General features: G+C 43.1%; 1 long non-coding RNA gene across 1 annotated transcript; it reads right to left on the reverse strand.

Annotated features, from left to right (window-relative positions):
- Nucleotides 1-434: 434 nt before the first annotated feature.
- LOC147610675 (uncharacterized) lies at nucleotides 435-1,132 on the reverse strand. Its single transcript, XR_015263865.1, has 3 exons — nucleotides 871-1,132; nucleotides 641-730; nucleotides 435-556 (listed from the first exon to the last, which is right to left on the reverse strand). It is a non-coding gene; the product is annotated as an uncharacterized LOC147610675 (long non-coding RNA).
- Between the last annotated feature and the right edge of the window lie 4,919 nt (nucleotides 1,133-6,051).

The raw sequence follows: 6,051 nt of genomic DNA on the forward strand, positions 1-6,051 counted from the left end.
ATGTATAGCTCAAACGTACATTTGTTGGAAGAAGGAAAAAACTATTTATGGCTGGAACCCATAGGTATCGGCTTCAGGATGGAGCCAGGGCTCTTCTCCCAAGTATGGAGCCCATGTAAGAGGCTCAGGGGGGCCTATCCCCCCTCGTGGATTGGGCGGGATGAAGTCCACTGGCCCGTCTGGAGGCATAACTTCAGCGACCTCGATCAATTTCGCAATCGTTTCCTCCCTAAACGTTTGGACGTCTAGGTCCACGTAGCGAGACATTGATGGAAACTGCCATCACAATTCATCAAGACATAAATAAGATCAACATGACAATATATAAGAAGATAAACAGGCGCACAAATGCGTATGGGAGCTGAAAATGCTTTCATCCTCTGAAGGGAGCTGAAAAATGCTTCGTAGCAGCAACATTGCATTAAGTGCAACCCTCCACCCACAGCTGTAGCCATCTTCTTGTTTGGGGACACTAACCCTACGGATGGTCGATCGATCCAGGCTGTCGATGTCCATGCTGAGGCTCTCGTAAGCTGCCATTAGTTTCCTGACTCCACTGTAAACAGAGATCAATCATTATCCTGATCAATCCGGACTTCTAACTCAAACAATAATATGTATCTTAATGATTTTTACTTACAGCAAAACATTTCCATGGGCACCAGATGTCGAATTTGCAAGGTAAATGACATTTTCTTGCACGTCGACTAGTAGAAGACTCCAATGGGAACTGCACAATAGAATTCTATTAGTTTCAATCCAAAGGAAGCACTATATAACTCGTGTACGGTGATTCCTATAAACATCATGCGAGAGAGAGAGAGAGAGAGAGAGAGAGAGAGAGAGAGAGAGAGAGAGAGAGAAACTCACTTTTCATGATATGCCAAAAAAAATACTCGGGCATCGTCCAGCTGGACCTCCCGAAACCAGTTCAGCACATCGAGGTACGGAACTGACTCTTCTAGCAACAGTGTTGAGACCAGTGAATCAATCTGGAACACTCGTTGCTGTACATCCTCGGGCAATAGCGAAATAACAAAACTTCACAAGGAAACATATCAAGAGTGAGGCATCAACTTTAAGAGCCAAGAATGAAAAATTGTGGGAGGACAGAGAAAAGAGTATACCTTAAAACACATCTGAGCACTTTGTCGTTGACTTCAGTTTTGGGATCAAACAAAATGTTGATTTCTTCAGCATGAATCGGGAAATAACATCTATGCCCTCTAATATTAAAGGGTACATAGAACTCCGGCAACAAAAATTGCAGCGCCTCCCGATTCATGGCGTGGAGTGCGCGAACATTTTTCCTTTTTGTTTGCAATGCAAGCATTGCAGCTTGATGTTCCCTTTGAGCGCTTGTCATTATATTTGCCCGAGTCTGATGCTCATGATCTGGACTTCCCTTGGTCACCTCTTCAATTCTCACTTTTTGTACAGGCCGGACATCCAAAATTTGTAACATTCGTTCATCAGTAAACGTAACTGGTCTAAGTGACTTATCGTATCTGAAACGAAGGGCTATTAGGCTGAAAAAATCCTTGTTCATTACTGTCACCCTGTGTGCGTGGGCAGCAAGAACGTAACTATCCAAAAAAAATTCGATCATCCAATCTTCTGTGGCCTCTTGCAAGCAAAACAAGGCCGATGCCTTCCACCTAAACAAAATTCCATTCTGCTCACAAATTCTCCTGGCAAGCCTCTGGAAAGGCAATCTGGGAATAGCAGCTGTCGGGTGCTTCATAAACTTTTTGATTTCTCGCAGGGCTGCCGAATGCTCTGCGAAACGCCTGAGTCTAGGCTGCGTTTTGGACAATCTGGAAGGACTGCTTGATTTTCTTGACTTTGAGGCTTTCAGAACGCCCATCTTCTTCCCAGTAGATGAGGGAGCTGCATTATCAATGGGTCTGGCTGTATGCCTTACACGAGCCATCTGAAAACGCAAGAAAAAGCAGAAAACTTTGCTATTCAGTAGTACACGATTAACAATTCACCATAAAGCGAGAGAGGGGGGCCAAGAAAGCAATATGCACTTCCTCGCGTTATGGTGAATCCATTCACAATACGAGAGATGAAGGTCCACAGAAACACAATAATTTTTCTCGCATTATGGTGAATTCATTGACAACAATAAGAGGCGGATTATCGTGCATTCTTTGAGCTTCGATCTTGCGTTAAAGTGATTTGATTCACTATAACGCGAGACTAAGAGCCAGTCAAATCAAAACAATCCTCCTCGCGTTATAGTGAATCGATCTACTACAACGGGAGGAGGGTTCTCCCGAATCTCTTACCTTTCCGTCTTGCAGTTTGGTGAGTCGATTCACCATAACACATAGAGCAGTATTGAGATTCTAATAACTCGTCGTCTGCTTTACGGTGAATCGAATCACCATGACGGAGGGCAAACAGTCGAAGAGAAAACAACGGCAGGGGGCAAACAGTCGAAGGAAAAACAAAACAATCAAGTATTATACAAGAAACACAAAACAATCAAGTAATACACTTTCATCACATTCTATGAGTGGGAATGGATGGAGACTGTCGTGTAGGAGGTGATTTAATTGACACCAATAAGAGGTGGATTATCGTGAATCCTTTGCCCTTTGGTCATGCGTTATGGTGAATTCACCATAACGCGAGTCTAAGGGCCAGTCAAAGCAAAACAATCCTCCTCGCGTTATAGTGAATCGATTTTCGCGAATCTCTTACGTTTGCCTTCTGCCATGGTGATTCGATCCACCATAAGACATGGAGCTTATTGAGATTCTAATGGCCCGTCCTGTGCTTTAAGGTGAAGGCAAACAGTCGAAGAATAAACAATGGCACAGGGCAAACAGTCGAAGAATAAACAATGGCACAGGGCAAACAGTCGAAGAATAAACAAAACAAACAAGCAATATACAAGAAACTTACAAAACAATCAAGTATTATACAAAAACTTACATTTCTTGCGTGTGAATGGATGGAGACTGTCGTGCAGGTGTTGGAAAGTCGGTTCAGTACTGTGGCGGTAGTCGGAAGTCAGCTGGAGGCAAGCAGGAGGACGGACAAGGCAAAATCGATAAGAGGACGAAAAGGTGGCGTGATTAACGGCTTTGATTAGTCTTTAGAGCGAACACACGTGCTGGCGGGCTGCCAGGGCGACTAGGCGGCGCTAACGTGTCGTATAGCATTAAAAAGGGCTATGATTAAACTTTATAGCTTGTACACGTGCTAGGTACACGGCGGGATGCCACGTGGCATTCATGGAATGGCGGGTGAAAAACGCGGCGCTGACGTGTCGCATAGCATTAAAGACGGATTTTCTAGGATACTCATCTCATTTATTGCCTCTTTTGGAGTTCGTATTCTCATTTATCTCCCCACCAACGGCCTTTATCTCCATCAACGACTGACTATCTCCTCCAACCCTCCTTCATCAATCATCCTCCTGTATCCAACGTCAAAGACCAACCTCCAACCTCCTTCATCTCCATCTCCTGCGACGATTGTATACAATTCGTTCTCCTGGTATTTTTATCTCCTTTGTGCTTTTTTCTTCTTTTGTTATTTCGTTGTTTTGGTTTCAGTCGTGGAGAACTTCTTGCTTTGTCTTTTCATCGCGTTAAGGTGAATTGAAAACCTATGACTCCTCGCCTTATGGTGAATTGACTGCGAAGTAGAGTATTTTAATTCGTTTGAATCCTCCTCTCTCAGTATGGGTACTGGAGAACTATCTTTATTTTTAATTCAACATAACGTTAGAGACGTTGCCAAAGGATAATAAAGTCGTCATATTGCGGTGAATCAATTCACCACAACGCGAGCGAAGGTCCCATAGGAAGCAAAATACTCCTCCTCTCATTATGGTGAATCGATTCACCATAACGCGAGAAGAGGTCCTTGACTTAGCTGCAATTTTATTTGCGTTAGGGAAAATAGATTCACTACAACGCGAGGAGGAATACCTGGATTTCTCTGGCATCTCCTCTCGCGTTATGTTGAATCCATTTACATTTCCTTCTTTTGTTATTTCGTTGTTTTGGTTTCAGTCGAGGAGAACTACTTGTTTTGTCTTTTCATCGCGTTAAGGTGAATTGAAAACCTATGACTTCTCGCCTTATGGTGAATTGACTGCGAAGAAGAGTATTTTAATTCGTTTGACACCTCCTCTCTCAGTATGGGTACTGGAGAACTATCTTTATTTTTAATTCACCATAACGTTAGAGGCGTTGCCAAAGGATGATAAAGTCGTCATATTGCGGTGAATCAATTCACCACAACGCGAGCGAAGGTCCCATACTAAGCACAATACTCCTCCTCGCATTATGGTGAATCGATTCACCATAATGCGAGAAGAGGTCCTTGACTTAGCTTCAATTTTATTTGCGTTAGGGAAAATAGATTCACTACAACGCGAGGAGGAATACCTGGATTCCTCTGGCATCTCCTCTCGCGTTATGTTGAATCCATTTACACCACACAGAGATTTGTTGTTTAAGATCGACTGTCTCTTGATTCATTGCCTGAACTAATATTTTCCATGTCTTTTCTACAGACTTGAATTCAGCCATGGCGCAAGTTCAAGTCGAATTTGATGTGGACGAAGAGATCAAAGAAACTCCTGCAACTCTATTATATGACTTCCTGTACAAATGCCGACATCATGATTTGCACCCTGCAATTTCGTTGATGTTCAATAGCGATTTTTCTCTCGAGGATACATTGTCTAGCCATCATGGATACTTCGAAGAGGCAAAGCAAGAGTTTGACGAGCTCACAAATGAAGAACCAATGATGATTGATGGGAAAAGTCACATTCATTTTAATCTCAAGGTTTCGCCGGAGAAGAAGCAGAGGTTAAACAGGGATTGGCACAAGGTGCCATGTGACAAGAAGAGAGCCTTGCTTTGCCCTTTTCATAAAAGAAAGTGCCGCTTGATGGAATACTCCTACGCCTTCTTATGCTTCTTGCACATGAACGTGCAATTAACAGATGAAGAATGTACAGAGCCGCTTGCAAAAATTGAAAGTGAAGACACGATTTCTCGTCAGGCAAGTCCCACCGTTGAGGATGCTGCTGAAGAGGAGGACACTCCTCATGTCATTGAGGAGTTCAATGTTGAAGAAGAGAGGAAGCTTAGTTCGGTGGTTGATATTGAGGCAGTTAGAGAACAAAACAGTGATGTAGGTCAGCTTGTGATTGAATCAGATGACTCCTCCCCCATTCCAACGCCATTACTCCCCTCCTACCAAGTAGGAGATTCAGAGTATATACTGCTGACAGACATACAACGTGTATTTAACTTAAGGGAGGATCATTGCATAGCTTTCATAGCCCAGAATCTGGAGGTCGATGACAATTTTGTAGATGATGATGGGATAGACAAGTACCTACTAGTGGACAGCCATGTTAAAGACACCGAGTTCCTTTCTGCTGCAGCAACACTAAATATGATCTATGCTGATGCCCTTAGATATGAAGGAAAAGATGCCACAGAGGAAGAGCTACAAGAAGCAAGGGACAGATTGAATATCACCAACATGGGAGGGTGTAGGGATGCGCCAAATAAGTCAGCGGAAAACGTTCCTAGTTCGAGCACTAATTTATGGCAAGACGCCTTGCTTGAAGCAGATGAGAACCAAGAGGTTAGTTTTTTTTTGTTGTGGATTTGGCTTTATCAACTTTGTCCTGAAATGTTTGGTGATGTTGTTACTGGCTAATGCTCCTTTGTTTTTTCAGTTGGAAATATATGAAGACACATTCCTCAAACGTGCTTCAGGCAAGCGTATGGCGGGATTGGGCCACGATTCGACACTAGGAACATATATACACCGCCTAAAATTCCCTCAAATTGTGATATTTCACGCTAGCTACTCCAAGGACAACGCCAGTTTTCCTCTGATGGCGATAAAGACTTTATCCAGGTATTTAGGTGGCTACCACGTAAGGCTGAATGCAAACAAGGCAATACTTCTGGAGCGACAAGCAGCTGTTCGAATTTTTGGAGAGGGACCTGGAGTATATTCGTTAAGATGTAAATATTATTTAACATATGCTGCTTACGG

The sequence above is a fragment of the Cibotium barometz genome, chromosome 48, assembly GCF_041138505.1.
Source record: "Cibotium barometz isolate CiBa-2024 chromosome 48, ASM4113850v1, whole genome shotgun sequence".
Lineage (NCBI taxonomy): Eukaryota > Viridiplantae > Streptophyta > Polypodiopsida > Cyatheales > Cibotiaceae > Cibotium > Cibotium barometz.